The following is a 19005-nucleotide window of genomic DNA, read 5'->3' as shown; positions in this document are numbered from 1 at the left end:
GTGGCAAAACGTGCAACGCCATTGCTTACAATGGCACCCCAATCACAGTGCGATTTTGCTGCATTCTAAGTCGCGCTGAAAGTGCGGCAAATTGCAATGCAGGACACTGTCGCCCAAAAAAGATGCTGCTGCTCCTTTCTGAGTGACAAGCTTGGCACGTTGCATTTTTGGTGCGGCAATCACACCGCGATTGGGGTGCCATTAAAAGTAATGGCATTGCAAACGCGCCCCGCTTTTTGCTGCGATTCTGGTATCATGGGCAGAATCGCCTGCAATATGGTGATGCCCAGGTGTGAACGGAGCCTTAGATTGTAAGCTCCTTGAGGACAAGGACTGATGTGAATGTATACAATATATATGTAAAGCACTGCTTTGGCAGGGAAAGGGTTAAACCAGGAAGCATGCAGGGGGCACATGCTGGTAGGTAAGTCGTGGTGCCTCCTTTGCTGCCAGGCAGCCCCTGTGTGTGGTGGTGGTGGGGTTCCCCCTCCCCCTATCACGGTATACACACACAGCCCAGACTGCAGCACATCGCCCACAGGATACCACACTGACGTCATGCCAAGCAATGCGCGCTCCCGCGGAGCACGACGTGCTCGAGCACAGCTGTTCCGCAGCCGTTGCTGGGGTCCGTGCTCGCGCGTGACGTCCTTGCATCCTGCTGTGCGTCTTCCGCGTACCTGCGACTTTTGCCCGGGAGCGCGCGTCCCTCCCTGCCTCCCCCTCCTCCTCCCGTAGCCTGGTTCCCTCACTTCCGCTTCTCGGATGGTTCAGACGGCGGCCCCGGTGTCCGGTGTACGAGGTGGATAATTAGCAGCGGACTAAGCGGTCATGTGCCCGGGGATTACAGGTAAGAAGCTGGGGACGGTAATGGTGGGGGGACAGTCTGGACTGACGGAGGGGAGCAGAATTTGGAGGTGCCCGGGACTGGGGACATCTGCTGGGCAGAAGGTGGATGTGGTGAGGATGATGGGTTTGGCATATGGTTGGAACTCGGTGCCCGGATGGGTTGGTCTTAGGTGGCCGGGCATAGGACTTCTCATAGCCGGTGTCTGGGAGAGGGGGTAATGCAACATAGCTGGGCTACAGTGAGGTGCTCATAGATATGGCAGAGATGTGGCTGTAGCTGTGGCAGGGGGCAGAGACATGGCTGTAGCTGTGGCAGGGGGCAGAGACGTTGCTGTGGCAAGGGGGCAGAGACGTTGCTGTGGCAAGGGGGCAGAGACGTTGCTGTGGCAAGGGGGCAAAGACGTTGCTGTGGCAAGGGGGCAAAGACGTTGCTGTGGCAAGGGGGCAAAGACGTTGCTGTGGCAAGGGGCAGAGACGTTGCTGTGGCAGGCAGGCAAAAATGTACCTGGCAGGGGGCAGAAATGTGGCTGTAGGCAGAAGGTTCAGATACGGTGGCTGTAGCTGTGGCAGGGGGCCTGAATGTGGGCGTAGCTGTAGCTGTGGCAGGGGGCCGGAATGTGGCTGTAGGCATGAGGTTCAGATACGGTGGCTGTAGCTGTGGCAGGGGGCCTGAATGTGGGCGTAGCTGTGGCAGGGGGCCTGAATGTGGCTGTAGGCATGAGGTTCAGATACGGTGGCTGTAGCTGTGGCAGGGGGCCGGAATGTGGCTGTAGGCAGGAGGTTCAGATACGGTAGCTGTGGCAGGGGGCCGGAATGTGGGCGCAGCTGTGGCAGGGGGCCGGAATGTGGGCGTAGCTGTGGCAGGGGGCCGGAATGTGGGCGTAGCTGTGGCAGGGGGCCGGAATGTGGCTGTAGGCAGGAGGTTCAGATATGGTGGCTGTATCTGTGGCAGGGGGCCTGAATGTGGCTGCAGCTGTGGCAGGGGGCCTGAATGTGGCTGCAGCTGTGGCAGGGGGCCTGAATGTGGCTGCAGCTGTGGCAGGGGGCCTGAATGTGGGCGCAGCTGTGGCAGGGGGCCTGAATGTGGGCGCAGCTGTGGCAGGGGGTCGGAATGTGGCTGCAGCTGTGGCAGGGGGTCGGAATGTGGCTGCAGCTGTGGCAGGGGGCGAGAATGTGGCTGCAGCTGTGGCAGGGGGCCTGAATGTGGGCGCAGCTGTGGCAGGGGGCCGAAATGTGGCTGCAGCTGTGGCAGGGGGCCTGAATGTGGCTGCAGCTCTGGCAGGAGGTTCAGATATGGTGCTTGTAGCTGTGGCAGGGGGCCGGAATGTGGGGGAATCTGTGGCAGGAGGTTCAGATATAGTGCTTGTAGCTGTGGCAGGTGGCCGGAATGTGGGGGTATCTGTGGCAGGAGGTTCAGATATGGTGCTTGTAGCTGTGGCAGGTGGCCGGAATGTGGGGGTATCTGTGGCAGGAGGTTCAGATACGGTGCTTGTAGCTGTGGCAGGTGGCCGGAATGTGGGGGTATCTGTGGCAGGAGGTTCAGATACGGTGCTTGTAGCTGTGGCAGGGGGCCGGAATGTGGGGTTATCTGTGGCAGGAGGTTCAGATACGGTGCTTGTAGCTGTGGCAGGGGGCCGGAATGTGGGGGTATCTGTGGCAGGAGGTTCAGATACGGTGCTTGTAGCTGTGGCAGGGGGCCGGAATGTGGGGGTATCTGTGGCAGGAGGTTCATATACGGTGCTTGTAGCTGTGGCAGGGGGCCGGAATGTGGGGGTATCTGTGGCAGGAGGTTCAGATATGGTGCTTGTAGCTGTGGCAGGTGGCCGGAATGTGGGGGTATCTGTGGCAGGAGGTTCAGATATGGTGCTTGTAGCTGTGGCAGGGGGCCGGAATGTGGGGGTATCTGTGGCAGGAGGTTCAGATATGGTGCTTGTAGCTCTGGCAAGGGGCCGGAATGTGGCCCTTGCAGGGGATTAGATGTGGCGCCCACAACTGTAACCTTGGATTCAGATTTTCCAGTAACTGTGGCAGGGGGCAGATGTGGATTGTAACTAATCTTCAGCTTGTTTAGTTGAGCTTTGAAAATGAAAGCTAGAAACTTGTCGTCACGCACAGCTACTCCCTTTTCTGTCTGCTCCGGTGTTGGTAAATTCCCCTCATGGTGCCCATAGCTGTGTCAGGGGGATCAGAGGAGGTGGACGTAGGACATGGCACAAGTTTGACTCTGGTGATCATCTACTTTGGCGCACAGAGATCCGGTGTCTGGCAGATCTGGCACTGAGCTGAGGTCTTTGTCCAGGGACGGGTCATAAGGTGAAGAATTTGGGGAGATAAAGCAAAAGGTATGTGAGGCCAAATGGTCAGGAGCTGTGCAGGGCCGGGACACCGCTGTCACGTCAGTCTGTTTTTCTATTCGTATGTCTTCTGCTTGTAATAAAAGTCATTGTCTGTATAGCGGGAAGATCTGGTAACTGACAGATTGGGAGTGGAATTGGTCTGAAGAAGCCCAGCAGGCTTTGTGTCTTATTCTAGGATAGGAAGAGTTGTTTGTCCATGTGTTATGGCCCTTACAGAAACATCTGGTGGTTTCCGTCTGTATAACCCGCTGTAGTTGTCAGAAGTGGACAAATGGTTGTTGGCAGGTGTGAAGAGGTCTACCTGTTGTCCCTGAAGTGTCCAGGTTACTGTGTTATCCAACAACAGCGCAGTGTCCCTGGATGGGCGGGTATAATGTGTCCCTGGATGGGCGGGTATAATGTGTCCCTGGATGGGCGGGTATAATGTGTCCCTGGATGGGCGGGTATAATGTGTCCCTGGATGGGCGGGTATAATGTGTCCCTGGATGGGCGGGTATAGTGTGCCCCTGGATGGGCAGGTATAGTGTGCCCCTGGATGGGCAGGTATAGTGTGCCCCTGGATGGGCAGGTACAGTGTGCCCCTGGATGGGCAGGTACAGTGTGCCCCTGGATGGGCAGGTACAGTGTGCCCCTGGATGGGCAGGTACAGTGTGTCCCCGGATGGGCCGGTACAATGTATCAGTGATGATCAGATGTGGCTGGTTTGTGTTTAGACTTCTATTTGCTTATGATTTGTATGTAACCACAGATGACTACGTTTATCGACTTTATTCTGATTTATAAGTCACTGATATGACCTCTGATGTGTCGGATATATTCATGTTTTCCCCCAATTACTATACGGTGAAATGTTAGTTTTCTCACATACAGCAGTTTTAAAACTGGGAAGATTTGTAATGACGCTTTTGCTCACAGGAAAAAGTTATGGCGCTCTTGCCCATAGCAACAAGTGGTGGCGCTCAAAGTAGTGCTGTTCATTTTTATAAATAATATTTTTGCAAACCAAATACAATAGCACTCTTCTCTTCCATAAATATCATAAAAGCCAGGTCCTCTTTATGGCTTGCAATGAGAAGGAAGGTGATTAGTCAGGTTTTAGTGCTGGTTATAAAATCAAGCATCTCCTGATTGTGGTGACAACATCGCTGTTTTCCTTTGTACTCATTTCCATAAGTGTATTTCCCAGAATGTTTCATTAGGGAGCCTCAGGAAAAGTGTTTGTTTTTAAAGGGGAAGTGTACCATGTGCGCTAGCTTGTGAGAGGTTCCTTAGGCGAAGTGATAGTGATAACGTGTTTTTATTCATTACAGCAAGCATTATGATTGCCCTCAAAAGGGGCAGTTGTATCTGTAAGATTAGATGTCCAGCGCATCCCCTCCCCTTACATTAGATGTCAAGAGCCACCCCACCATCAGAAGTTGAGTCCCCCACTCTCCCTTACATCACAGTGCACCCCTCTTTTATGCTGCTGCTGGGAAGAAGCTGGATGCATTGCTTGAAAGCAGAAAGTAAGGGGCTGGAGGAGGGCTGGAGCTCTCCTGCAGCATCAGGAGAGGTGCAAGGGCCACATGAAATGGCCTGGAGGGCCGGATTTGGCCCACGGGCCTTGTATTTGACACCTGTGCATTACAGGGCTTTATAATACTGAATGAAGCTTTACAATACTGTACATTCACATCAATCCCTGCCCCCAAGGAGCTTCTAAACTCAACCCGGAATGGAGGGGAAATCATCCAATGTGCACTAGTTCTGGTGACAACCGGACATTTGATTTATCTTTTGGGGCTATGGGACAGGATGTGAAGGGACATCTCCCCAACAGATTGTTCTAAAGAAATTTTGGCAAAAAAACTTGCTTTTAGTACAAAGAACCGTACATTAACGTGTGTGCAGTAATGCACTGTAGAGTTGTAAAGGGGGCCTTGATATTTACATTTTGGCTACTTTAGAAAACCTCCATTGTGCTTACATCTAATGTCAGAAGCCTACCTTCAAAGTGGTGGCCATCATGCCTACATCTAATGCAAGGTTTGACAAATTTGCTTGGAATCTAGGAGCCAGCTAGAAAAGTTAGGAGCCAGAAAACGCGTGCCGAGCTTGCACGCAGAAGCGAACGCATACGTGAGCAGCGCCCGCATATGTAAACGGTATTCAAACCACACACGTGAGGTATCGCCGCGATTGGTAGAGCGAGAGGCCTTTTCCCAGGATCGTGGCGAGCTGCAGGCAGGATGTTTTAGGCGAGGCTTCGGCCTGGTCCGCAGAGCGCCGGTCCTAAGTTTTTAGGCGAGGCCGCGGCTTCGGCCTAGTCCGCCGTGATCCTGGGGAAAAGGTGCTCTGAGGACTAGACCGAAGTTGCCTAGTCCTCGGAGCGCCTTTTCCCCAGGATCGCAGCGGACTAGGCCGAAGCCGCGGCCTCGCCTAAAAACTTAGGTCCGGCGCTCCGTGGACCAGGCCGAAGCCTCGCCTAAAACATCCTGCTCGCCGCTATCCTGGGAAAAGGCCGCAAGCGGCATCAGGATCGCGGCGAGCCCATGTCCACCTTCCAAACCAAGACCCCACTCACCAGGACGCTATTTCTAGTTGCCATGGCGACCGGTATTTGTCGAGCCCTGATCCAATGTCAGAAGCCTACCTTCAAAGCGGTGGCCATCATGCCTACATCTAATGTCACAAGCCTACCTTCAAAGAGGTGGCCATCATGCCTACATCTAATGTCACAAGCCTACCTTTTGAAATAGGTCCTGTCACATTAAAATGTATAGGCGCCTCTAGCTGTCTGTGATGAAACCATTCCTTGGCAGTTGGATATAAATACAAGAATGAGTACAGGAGAACGTCTCGGTAGTATGAGGAATGTTGTGCCTCTCTGGAGCAGTTTATCCACCCATGCACTCCTCTGGCAGCTATTGGGTTCATAGAACGGACTGAAATGAATGTCCACCATAACAGAGAATAGCGATGTCAAGGATTGTGCACTTGGTGGCCTCCGCCTGAAGTGTAGGCCTCTGGTTTCTGGTGATTGAACTCGCTGCTTTGTGTATATTCTCCGTTCCTCGGTCACAGAGGGCTCCAGTCACCTTGTTGTGAATAGTGGGTCCCGTGTCTCAGGAAGGAGCCTCTTTGTGTATAGGAGAGCCTTCTCATACCAGCAATCATTGTTCATATAGATTGCAGCCAATTGTTGCAGTCTGTAGAAAAATTGAAAACATGCAATTGTCCTATTATAATAGTGCAGCCTGAGCTGTTCTCTCCTAAGTCTAATCAGTTTCCTTTGAAATCTCCAGTTACCTTTGTAATTAATTACAGTTGCTCCCAGTGGAAAGAAATGTTTATTTTATGTTAGGTCAGGAGGAGATTACCGTATATTAACAGGACCTGCTGTAATGTCAAATGCACAATGCTTGCCCCATTATCGTTACTTTGTCATTATTGCAGATTTTCTACTATGTATAATTTATACATTTTATGCTGAGTTGTATCAGAAATCAAAACTTGGCTTCACCTTTTTTCCTTTTTTTTTTTTTTTTTTTTACCACTTGGCTGCCAAATGACGGGCCACTTTTTGCGATTCGGCACTGCGTCGCTTTAACTGACAATTGCACGGTCGTACGACGTGGCTCCAAAACAAAATTTACATCCTTTTTTCCACCCCACAAATAGAGCTTTCTTTTGGTGGTATTTGATCACCTCTGCGTTTTTTTTTTTTTTTGCGTTCTAAACAAAAATAGAGCGACAATTTTGAAAAAAAAAAAGGCAATATTTTTTATTCTTCTAGATATTTTTGGTTAAAAAAAAAATGCAATAAGTGTTTAGTGATTGGTTTGTGCAAAAGTTATAGCATCTACAAAATAGGGTATCGTTTTATGGCCTTTTTAGTAATAATTTTTTTTTTTACTAGTAATGGCAGCGATCATCTATTTTATTTTATCGTGACTGCGACATTATGGTGGACATATCGGACACTTTTGACGCTATTTTGGGACCATTCACATTTGTACAGCTATCGGTGCTATAAAAATGCATTGATTGCTGTATAAATGTGACTGGCAGTGAAGAGGTCTAGGGGGCTAGGAAGGGGTTAAGTGTGTCCTAGGGAGTGACTCTAACTGTTGGGGGGCGTGGCTTACTGTGACACGTTACTGTTTGCTGCTCCTGATGAGAGGGAGAAGACGATCCACTCCTTGCCCCCTTACATGCCACATTTGGCATGTAATATTTTTTTTTGGGGGGGGGGGCTTCAGTAGGAGTGGGACATCCTGTCCCACTTCCTCTTTCCGCCCAGGGGCCGCTAGGGCGATACTTCATATTGCCTTTTGGCGGCTCCTCCCTGTCGGCGATCGCCTGGGACACGTGACAGGTCCCAGGCGATCGCCTGTCCAACCGGATAGCGCAGCGCCGCATGTGCAATGAGTGCCTGGCCATGAAGCCGAAAGCTGTCACGGTTGGGGTGCCCACAGTAACAATGAGAACGTCGGCCGGAGAGGGGGGGGGAGGAGCGGATCTCCGGCCGGCGCGTCGCTGGACCGTGGAGCAGGCAAGTGCATGTTTATTAAAAGCCAGCAGTAACCCCTGTAACTCAGACATGCAGGTAGGGGAGTGCGCTTAGCTGAAAAAACCCCGCCTCCCCTCCTAAAGTTTCCTTGGATGTATGACATTATTTGCCTAGGCCTGGAAACCAGGAAGCAACTGAGGCAATACAAAAAATAAGTAAAAACATAGGAATAAATATAATTTTCTATCTATTTACTAATGCTTGACACATAAGATTAAAAGTCAATGTTGATTGTGAGAGTGAATTTCTGCTTTATGGTCAGATTGAAATTGGCACTTATGGATTTCTGTCTTTGCCTTGTTATACTATTTGCAACACTCCCAACAGGGATGTCGCTGACCCCGGCGCCCAGACCTAGCACTGCCTACAGGAAGTCCTGGTTGCAATTTGACTTTGTGATCGCCAATCAGACCTGGTGACCAGGATGTCACTGACGTGTCTTATTAAATAGAAAACTGCCAGCAAGGAATTTGGTAGCTTTAAAGAAACATGATCCCATCCTTGCTTGATAATGACTTGGACTGAGTATAATGACCTGGAGTCAGTGACTTGCTGGGATATATTTTTATATATATTTATTTTAGCACTCTTAAGGTACATCCAAAAAGTTAATATTCCATTACTATAGCTTTATAGTTCTGGAGTTCTACTTTAATGTCAGTATAAACACGCGATCATTGCGCTTATCCTGTGGCATCAAACCACACCATAGTTATCTCACTTCCTGCATCGTCAGTTGGGTTCGCTCAGTTTTTTTAGGGTAGGGTTTTCCCAGAAGTTCTGATAGTTTTCCTCTTATCTGCATGCATTCAGCTTGTATCACGAGTACAGCTTGTTCTATTGTACCAGCTTTTCTGTATGCAAGCCAGAGCCGTGGCCTTGCATGTATATTGTATCTTGTATACAATATATGCATTCGCTTAGCAACAATGTATATATTTACATGTGGGTTTGATCCAGTGCATTCAAAAATAAATATTTTATCGGCTGAGCAACTTTAAAAAAAAAAAAAAAAAATCAGTTGAAAGTGTAAAAAAAATAAATAAAAAAAAAAAAGATTATTTTCCCTTTATAGCAGGTTAAACGGCACAGTGCTTGTGCTGTCTTACCTGCCCCCCCTGGAAGCTGATCCTGACAGTTTCTGCCCCCCCCCCCCTGTAAACTGACCTCAGTTTATCATGCCTGCTAAACCCTGAAACCGTAGTTGATGTGCCTCCGTCATTCCGCTATGTCTCCTCTGTGCTCTCCCCCCCTCCCTGCCTGTCAGCTTGAAAGCCTGTATCCTTGTCTCTGCCCCCCCCCCCCCCCTCTGTTAATAAAGTACTAAGATGTTAAAAAAAATCACTGCCAGCCCATCTCTTTTAAGCTTCCATCCTTCGCTGTCATGGTTTATTAGAAATGTAACTCTAAATACCTTTTTGTGAAGTATCTTCAAGCCGTCACATGATTCCCAGCCGCTCTGATACTCCAATCCAGGGCTACAGTGGGAGGAGCCGGGCAGCTAGCTCTGTGGTCACGTGACTTTTGGCTGACTTCAGAGGGAGAGCTCGGCTCCTCCTCCTGTAACCCTGGATCTTAGTACAGTAAAACCTTGGTTTGAAAGTAACTTGGTTTTGAGAGCGTTTTGCAAGACAAGCAAAATGTTTTAATAAATGTTGCCTTGATATACGATGTCTTGATATAAGAGTAGCGTCATGTCACAACTGAGTATAAAAAAGAAGAGAGACGCCTCTAAGTGTAGCAATATGGTTACATTTAATGAAGGTACAACATTTAGCAACTTTTTGCTACACTTAGAGGCGCCTCTTTTCTCTTTTATACCCTGTAAAAAAAAAAGATGATCACAAACCAAGGTTTTTTTACTGTATTAGAGTGGCTGGCTTGTACTAATGTACAAATCATTAGTAAGACCTCATCTGGAATATGCAGTTCAGTTTTTGCCACCGATTCTCAAAAAGGATATCGAGATACTAGAGAGAGTGCAGAGAAGGACAACCAAACTGATGAGAGGCATGGAGGAGCTCAGCTATGAGGAAAGATTAGAGGAACTCGGTTATGAATTTATTCACTCTTGAGAAGAGGAGAAAAAAAGGGGGGGGGATATGATAAACATGTACAAGTACGTTAGGGGTCCATATAGTGAACTTGGTGTTGAGTTATTCACTTTACGGTCAACACTGAGGACAAGGGGGCACTTTTTACGTCTAGAGGAAAAGATCTCCAAATACGGAAAGGTTTCTTCACAGTAAGAGCTGTGAAAATGTTGAATAGACTCCCTCCAGAGGTGGTTCTGGCCAGATCAGTAGATTGCTTTAAAAAAGGCCTGGATTCTTTCTTTAACCTCTTCAGACCCAGGCCATAGTAAAAAGACGGCCACAAGGTGGCTCTAAAATCCCAGGAGGCCGCCTTTTTACAGCCTCGGGTCCTCCGGCCACTGGGGGGGGGGGCACGTGCCGCCGGGGCGTCACTGAGACGCTGATACACGTGCCTGGCGGCCGCGATGTCCGCCAAGTACCCGCGATCAGCAGTGACAGAGCAGGGACGTGGATCTCTGTATGTAAACACAGAGATCCACGTCCTTTCAGGGAGAGAGGAGACCGATGCTGTGTCCCTTGTACATAGGGACACAGATCGGTCACCTCCCCCCACAGTTGGAATCACTAGTAGGGAACACATTTAACCCCTTCCTCGCCCCTAATGTTAGACCCCTTCCCTGCCAGTCACATTTATATAGTAATCGGTGCATATTTATAGCACTGTTCGCTGTATAAATGTGAATGGTCCCAAAAATGTGTAAAAAGTGTCCGATGTGTCTGCCGCAATATCGCAGTCCTGACAAAATTCGCAGATCGCCGTATTACTAGTAAAAAAAAAAAAAAAAAAATGTCAGAATTCTATCCCCTATTTTGTAGCCGCTATAACTTTTGCGCAAACCAATCACTAAACGCATATTGCGCTTTTTTATTTTTTCCCAAAATATGTAGAAGAATACATATCGGCCTAAACTGAGAAAAAAAATTGTTAAAAAAATAAAAAATTGGGATCAGATAAGAAAATGTTGCAGGGGATGTGGCTATCGGCGTTGTCACTGCTGATTTGTCTGTAGGTTGTCAGTAAACACCTGGCCACACCTAGTCCTGCTTACTGGATGACAGCACTGAAACCCTCCCAGTGTGAGCTGCATCGTCTGGGATGGGGAGCATTTGAGACAAATGGAAGATTTCAGGGAAGGTGAAGGAAGTTTTTGGTTTTCTTTATGATGTTGTGTATCACATAGTAACTGGAATTTGCAGCTTGTTTAGACTGTCATGCAGGAGCCGTATGATGAAGAAATGCTGACGGCCTTGAGGCATGTGACAATTATATTGTAGGCTAAACCTGTTACATGGCAATTTTGTGGTGTGTGGGACACATGAGCTGAATCCAGCATCAAGAAACTCATTTTATGTTTAGAGTAAATATGTAGTTGATCAACAAGCTACTAAATCGTATTATGGGCAGATCTTGATTTTCACAATGGTTTGGTAGCTTAAAATTATATTAAACCCAAAGCCAAAAAATGTAATGCATTAGATTACCAATCCATAGATGTGGTGGCTGCATTTGTTTTTCTCCCTCTGTTTTCACCTGGTGATCTGTATTAGGCTGGCCATACATTATACAATTTTTCTTGTACACATTTCCTTTAGATTTACCACAACCATATAATATGAGGTCAAACCTAAATACTTTCCATTTGTATGCAATCGGGCAGACCCGTGCATTACATAGCTGAAGGTAAATCTAAGGCCCCTTTCACACTGCCATGTCTTGAAAGTCGTGTGTTTTTTGCCACAATTTCAGGGAATGCCTGTGTAAACTTTAGGTCTATGGACCTCAACTCGCACTAAAGGTGGACCAAAGTAGTACAGGGACTAATTTGATGTTGGTGTGACTTGACGTCACAGAGATGAATGTTTGTCATTGGAAATCATGGGGTACGACTTGTCATGCGACTTTGCATTCCCAAGGCGCAAAACAAGTTGCACAAGTGTGAAAGATGCCTAAAGGAAATTGAATAAGAACATTTTATATGTATGGGCAGCTTTAGGGTGACTCCACGGGATAAAAGCAACAGACGCCTTTGGACAGCAGCATTGTCAATCTGGGGGAGGGGGGTGATCGATGTACTAGCAGATTTAGATACATGACAAATTGAACTCACGCTGCAGTTACAGCAACAGAACACAGCGGGGACCAGTGAGCACGGCGCAGAGCGACTCACGCATGCGCCGTAGGGAACTGGGCAGTGAAGCCGCAATGCTTCACTTCCTGGTTCTCTCACCGAGGATGGCGGTGGGGGCAGCAGAGTGATGAGCGATTGCTCGTCTTCTGCTGCCAACGGCCGTGGATTCCAGGACAGGTAAGTGTTCTAATATTAAAAGTCAGCAGCTGCAGTATTTGTAGCTGCTGGCTTTTATTATTTTTTTTTTACAGAGGAGCTCCGCTTTAAGTATTCGGGTGCCTACAGACACTGTCTTAGTCTCATGATGGGATGGAACCTTCCAGGTTTCTGACACAGTCCTATTTCTCATCGTAGTTGCACACATAGGTTTAGTTGTATAGATAATACCAGTCCACTGATTGCAGAGACAAATGGTTCCTCAGCACTTGCAGGCTGTGTTTGTTCAATGGAGGTAAAATAAAGAACAAATTGTCTTCACAGTTGTAGATTTGTGTGTATTTAGGCCTCATGCACTCTGAGTGTTTGGCTCTGGTGTTTAGTTGGGGGCAGAAGGTACAGGTGCACCCTTTAAGGAAAAACATTTTTTTGCCTAAAATTAATGTCTGCAAGGTAGACAGACGGAATAGTATAATGATTCTGTTAAAAAACGAGTAAATTCCTTCATCTATATCACCTCCGGCATTCTAGTTTCTGTTCTCTTTTACTTCCTGGTTTGCGGCACTCGTTTATGTAAGAACTACTTTTCCCAGTATGCATTGCGGCACGGCCAGTAATTCACACCTCCTTGAAGTCTCTAACCCGTAGAGAGCGTCCTGCCGCACAGATGTAGTTCCCAGGAGGGGGCGAGCACGTCACTGACCACCGCAGTAAAGCCTCCCGTCACGGTGGTGAGTAACAATCAGACAAGCAGGAAGTGAACAGAACAGAGAAGAAATAGAGCAACTTCTGAGCAAAAACAAACAATGAGGAAGTGAAAAGAGGAATGTCTGCAGGTAAAGGATGCTTATTATGAAAAAAAAAAATTACAACCCCTTTCAGCTTCGCTGCTGACAGCTTGTTAAACTCCGAGACTCTTGACAGTCTATGTGGCAGGTTGGTTCACTTGGTGTAATTCCCTTTAGGGCAATATGCGCCCAGGGATGAATGCCGGGAATGTAGACTGCTTACTTTCCATGTAATAATCATTGGGGGGCATGAGACTCTGGTGTCTAGGGGCAGACAGAAGGTGGGGTCTTCGGTTATATCCAGCTCAGCACAACTTGGAATTGGATTGACATGAGGCACAATATACCCCATGACCCGTCTCTGTCCTATGAAGGTTTTTGTTCCTGTGGTATTGCTTTACAATGCTCCTCTATCCCACCCATAGTGTCATCACTTATATGGCATTGTCCATGTCTTGTATGTTCTTTGCTTCCAATTATTGACACTTGTGAGCCGGGACTGTGGATTATGAACTGTTCCTGATGTCCTTGCTGGAAAATCCATTGTGTGTAATCCATTTCTTTTTTTATCGGACTTGGAAATGCTTCTATAATGCAGAACATATGTGATTTTAGTTTGGAGATACAGTCGTATGTATACACCAGAGCACGGCAATGTGCCAGCAGAATGGAGGCGTTATCGCTCTTCTATCCATCGCTGATGGAAAATAAAATAAAATATATAGAAAGCTGAAGCAAGACTTCTATATTCCAGTTTCTGAGTGTTTTTTAGTTGCACTTTTAAATAGATGTTCAGTCAGTGCAAAAATGAGAGATTTGTGTAGAGTTAAAGCGGTGGTTCCCCCTAAAACAAATTTCTAACAATAGATTCGTAAGACCCGTTACACTGCGGGTAGGCTGGCTTTTTTTTTTTTTTTCGTACATACCGAGATCTCGCCGTCTCGTCCCTTGGCGGTGGGCGTTCCTAGTTGATTGACGTTCCTCGGACGGGCGCATACGTGACGTCACGACTTTCCGACAGAAGCCGAACGTCATTGCGCAGGCGCCGTATAGAGTCGGCTCTATACGGCGCCTGCGCAGCGACGTTCGGCTTCTTTCGGAAAGTCGTGACGTCACGTATGCGCCTGTCCGAGGAACGTCAATCAACTAGGAACGCCCACTGACAAGGGACGAAACGCCGAGATCGAGGTATGTACTAAAAAACAAAAAAAAAAAAGCCAGCCTACCCGCAGTGTAACGGGTCTTACGAATCTATTCTTAGAAATGTGTTTTAGGGGGAACCACCCCTTTAAGGTTCTATGTACTCTGTACTGTTATGACTTTGGTTCCAAGTTGGTATTTTGAAGTCAACAAGTGGAAGACGATGGTTAATGAATGATAGAAATCTGTGCTGGATGTTGTGTAGAAAGAAATGAAAAGGTTTCTAAAAGGAGTTTCTCTACTTCTGCATGCCAAACCCAAGTTATCACAAATCTCCATTTTGGGTTCTGGAGTCATCTGCTGGCCTGAGAACTCTGTGCCTGGGGGGGGGGGGGACATGGTGCCATAGTGCCCAACCTGTCGCCCTTTGATACTCTCAGGCCCACAGTATTCTACATTTTCCTTACCTAGATGCCTGGGGAAAAAATATTTTGTTCCTTTTTTATTTTTATTATTTTTTCTAGGTATCTTCATTTTTTCTGTGCTGCCTAAGGCTGAGCTCACACTGGCATTAAGAACAGGTGATTGAGAGGCGTTTGACAGGCTTTAAAAATGCCCATCAAGATATAACAGACAGCACATGGCGCTGTTTACACTAAGCGTTAGGGTCACTTCAAAATTAAAGCCTCATGTTGAGTCGGGAGGCATTTGAAGCCTTTCAACGTCTCCCATTCAAGTGTATGGTAACGCTCCGCCAACTCTCTGGCAGGCGTTTTCAGCATGGTTTTGGTGCGGTTGCAGTTTTAAAGATCATTAAATGCTACAAAATTTTGATAGGACGTTTAGGGAGCATTTTTAAAGCTTGTAAAACGCCCCATTCTAAAGCATGTTGATGCCTGTCTGGCGCCCATACTAACGCCATACAAACACTATAGGAGCGTCTGTTGAGCGTCAGAAATTTAGTCAAGTGTGAGCAAGCCCTTACCCTTTTATTTCCCTCTGATTTTGATAAAGGATCTTGCTGAGGGAATTATCACGTGTGGTGCAAGAAATGGAGGAGCTGTAGAAAACGTGGAATCCTTGATTTTTAAAGGACTGAGTTAATAGTGATTTGTAGTATAGATGAATTTGTTCATCCTCAAACGCTTCTCTAGCCTAAGGCCCCTTTCACACCGGGGCGGGAGGTGCATTGGCCGCATAGCGCCGCTATACCGTCAGAATTGAGCAAGGGGTTAATACCTCTGGCAATGCGCCTCTGCAGAGGCGCATTGCTGGCGGTATAGTCGCGGTGTCCCACACCACTCCTCACTGCCCCAAAGATGCTGCTGGCAGGACTTTTGAAACGGCCCCGCCAGTGCATCGCCTCAGTGTGAAAGCCCTCACATTGAGACTACAGCGCAGGAGTTTTTCAGGCGGTATTTTTAGCGCTAAACCGCCTGAAAAACTCCTCAGTGTGAAAGGGGTCTAACTCTGAACTTTCACTCTTTCACGCCAATGACCTGCAGACTGGATTATTACCACCCTGCAGAGCGCCTCTTTGTTAATGAGAGTTGCAGGGCAGGAATGACACAGCCGACATCTCATTGGAGTAAAACAAGAGCAGGAGGTCGGAGTTCAGCTAGAGATGAGTTTGGAGCTCTTCTCTCAACACTAGAGGTCCCCTGTAATGTGTCTCTGACCATCGGCTGTTGCCTGCTTGCCATGTTTGCAGTCTGTCCGCTTTCTGTAGTATCTGATATCCCGTCCAGCCATTTGGTGATGTTGGGGGCCATAGTTGAAATGGTTGTAAACCCTTACATATACCCAGTGAAGTGACTGACCTCAGGTGATTCAGAGATTACACAAATACTCATACATAAGTTGTACCTGTTTAACTGCAACCGTATTTCTTCTACATCCATTTAAAGTGTGGAGTTTATACAGGACCTCTCAGCTCTGAAAAATGGGGGGCGTGGAGCTTAAAGGGTCACTAAAGGAAAAACATTTTTTTGCTGAAATGACTGTTTACAGGGTATAGAGACATAAAAGTTAACGGATTCCTTTTAAAAATGATTAAAAATAGATAAAAATGTATCATATAATGTGCCTCTAGTTTCACTTTCGGTTTTAAACTGGTTTCATGTTTCTGTGAAGTAAAGAGACCCACAGAACAAAAACAAACAAATCCAGGGCAGTGTTTGTTTTTAAAATTAATCTGATTGGTTCTGAGGAGTTTTAGACACACAGCTTGGACCACAGTGAAAAGCTCCCGTGAGTTTTTTCATAAGGAGCCAGACAAGCAGGAAGTGTGGAGATCACAGCAGAATTACAGCAACTTCAAAGCAAAAACGAACAATGAGGACATGAAACCAGGACTGCAGTAAGGTAAAGGAAGCTATTTAGCTAAAAAAATATTTTCCTTTAGTGATCCTTTAAGTTACATAAGTGGGGGGAGCTCTGAGAGCTGATTGAAGGGAAGAGACACACCCCCTTCATGCAGCAGACAGGAACAGTGCTGAGGCTATCAATCAGCTGGAGATCCCTTCCCGTAACCTTTTTTTTCTTGGAGTCAGAAAAACTTGTCAGAAGTGATCGTGGAGGAACAAAGCAGCAGCCAGAAATGACACTTAGTGCTATGGATTGAGTATACACTATAGAGGAATATGCTTTGTTCATAATTCATGTCTGAGGTTTACAATCACTTTAAGGCCTCCTCCATCAAGAAACTTGACCACCAGTGATCTGGAATAAGAACCTACAGCTTGTGCCTTCAAAGTGTGCAGCTCCCTCTCACTACCCTGACAGGTCCACTTTGGGCATTTGTTAAATTGCTTGAGGCTGAATTGCTCCTCTTTCCTCTGCAGTGCTTGGCAGTGACTCTGGTGGAGTATTAAACTTCTAAGGACAAGATTGACCAGTATGTACCAATACCCGAGAATCAAACTCCATGCAGCTATGTCCTTAGTGGGAATCGAATCCTAGACTCAGAGCTGCAAGTAACTACTTAGGCGACTTGCCACTTTTTACATTACATTTTGTATTACAGAATTAGATTTCTAGCCATGGACGCTTCTAGATCCTCTGGCCTGCAGTAGGGTTGAATATGTGCTTTTCCCCTCAGAATCGTGCACATGTCTTGTGTGAATGCTTGTTTGTGCAATGCATTCATCCCAGATTGTCGTGATGCGGTTGGAATTCTCATCTACGATACAACCTGCCATAGGCACAATACTGTTAAGGGTTACACCAGGCCTCTCTGAAACGTTCCCACAGGGAGATGAAATCTCTGCTTCCCAGCATAATGACTGTAAGCTACACCTAAGCACGTCCATGTAATTGCAATTTCTATGTTGCTACGTGGGAATTAAACTTTAAAGAGCAGCAGGGGCTGACGAGGCAAAAAAAAATCAACATTTCAACCCTAGTAACAGTCCTGTTATTTAGCTGCTTTTTGTTCAAATTTCTCTACAAGAAGAGAATGTGGGAGAAGAAAAATGTCTTGCAGAACCACGCATTGCATTGTGCAGAAAATGACAAAAATTCAATCCCAGACAGATGGCATTATCGATAATGAAGTTATACAGGCAAATTCAATAAGGGCTCATGCGTGTGGGCGCTTTTTGGCATGTAAATGTAAATTGTGGTCGCATTTCCGTGGCCAGGATGCACAACGGACTATGGCAATGAATATGATTATATTTCGATTGATCAGATTAGGAGATTATATGGTGGAAACGGATCTGATCAATAATTTACGATCATATGTTAACTATCGATTGAAATTCAATTCCCAGAGTGTGGCATATCGATTGAATGGGCTGTCAGCTATTGATCGATTTAGGGGGGGGAAAAAACAGGAGAAGTTAAAGTGGAGGTTCACCCAAAAAACTTTTTTTAACATTAGATTGATGCTCATTTTGTCTAGGGGAATCGGGTGTTTTTTTTTACAATCGAAGCAGTACTTACCGTTTTAGAGATGCATCTTCTCCGCCGCTTCCGGGTATGGGCTGCGGGACTGGGCATTCCTACTTGATTGACAGGCTTCCGACGGTCGCATACATCGTGTCACGATTTTCCGAAAGTAGCTGAACGTCGGTGCGCAGACGCCGTATAGAGCCGCACTGACGTCCGGCTTCTTTCGGCTACTCGTGACGCGATGTATGCGACCGTCGGAAGCCTGTCAATCAAATAGGGACGCCCAGTCCCGAAGACCCATACCCGGAAGCGGCGGAGAAGATCGCTTTCTAAAACGGTAAGTACTGCTTCGATTTTAAAAAAAACTACCCGATTCCCCTTCACAAAATAATATTAAAAAAAAAATTTCGGGTGAACTCCAGCTTTAAACATTAAAACGGAGTTCCACCCAAAAGTGGAACTTCTGCTCATCTTATCCCCCCCCCCCCTCCGGTGCCACAATTGCCACCTTTCGGGGGGGGGGGGGGGTGAGACAGGATACTTGTCTTTGACAGGTATCCTTTCCTACCTCCGGGAGCCTCAGCCTATTGACGTCACAGCTGGGGCTCCCTCTTCCTTCAGCAAGACCCGACAGCTGTCGCTGAGCCAGAAGGAGAGAGGAGCGGGCCTCGCACATGCGCAGTGGGGTTCCCAGCGTAAAGCCTATACTGCTGGGTACCATTACCAGCAATGGCGGCGGCAGGACCCGACAGCTGATGGAAACAGCAAAAATGAAACTAAACTGCAGGTACATTATATGATTGGTTTTTATCTATTTTTATTTGTTTTTAAAAGGAATCGGTTAACTATTATGTCTCTATACCCTGTAAACAGTCATTTCAGCAAAACCATTTTTTTTCCTTTTAGTGACCCTTTAATAAGTGATTGCAGCACTAATGTAGTTATCTCTTGTGTGGATATTGGGCCATGTACAGTAAGTCTAAGGCCTTGTACACACGACCGGATCTGTCCACTGATACTTGTCTGCGGACCAGTTTCAGC

At 47.0% G+C, this 19005-nt stretch overlaps 1 protein-coding gene across 4 annotated transcripts in view; it reads left to right on the top strand.

Annotated features, from left to right (window-relative positions):
• The first annotated feature begins 729 nt into the window (after positions 1-729).
• The window catches only part of RNF19A (ring finger protein 19A, RBR E3 ubiquitin protein ligase), a 140039-nt gene continuing 121763 nt past the window's right edge, over positions 730-19005 (top strand). For 3 of the 4 annotated variants that reach the window (XM_040354785.1, XM_040354782.1, XM_040354784.1), the window contains exon 1: positions 730-850. The gene's annotated coding sequence lies outside the window, so the exon portion shown is untranslated. Of the gene's footprint in view, positions 851-2743; positions 3192-19005 lie in introns of those variants that run through there. The other variant, XM_040354783.1, reaches the window with a different exon arrangement.

This window comes from Rana temporaria, chromosome 5 (assembly GCF_905171775.1).
Source record: "Rana temporaria chromosome 5, aRanTem1.1, whole genome shotgun sequence".
NCBI classification, from domain to species: Eukaryota; Metazoa; Chordata; class Amphibia; order Anura; family Ranidae; genus Rana; species Rana temporaria.
This window is presented reverse-complemented; position numbering and strand designations above follow the sequence as displayed.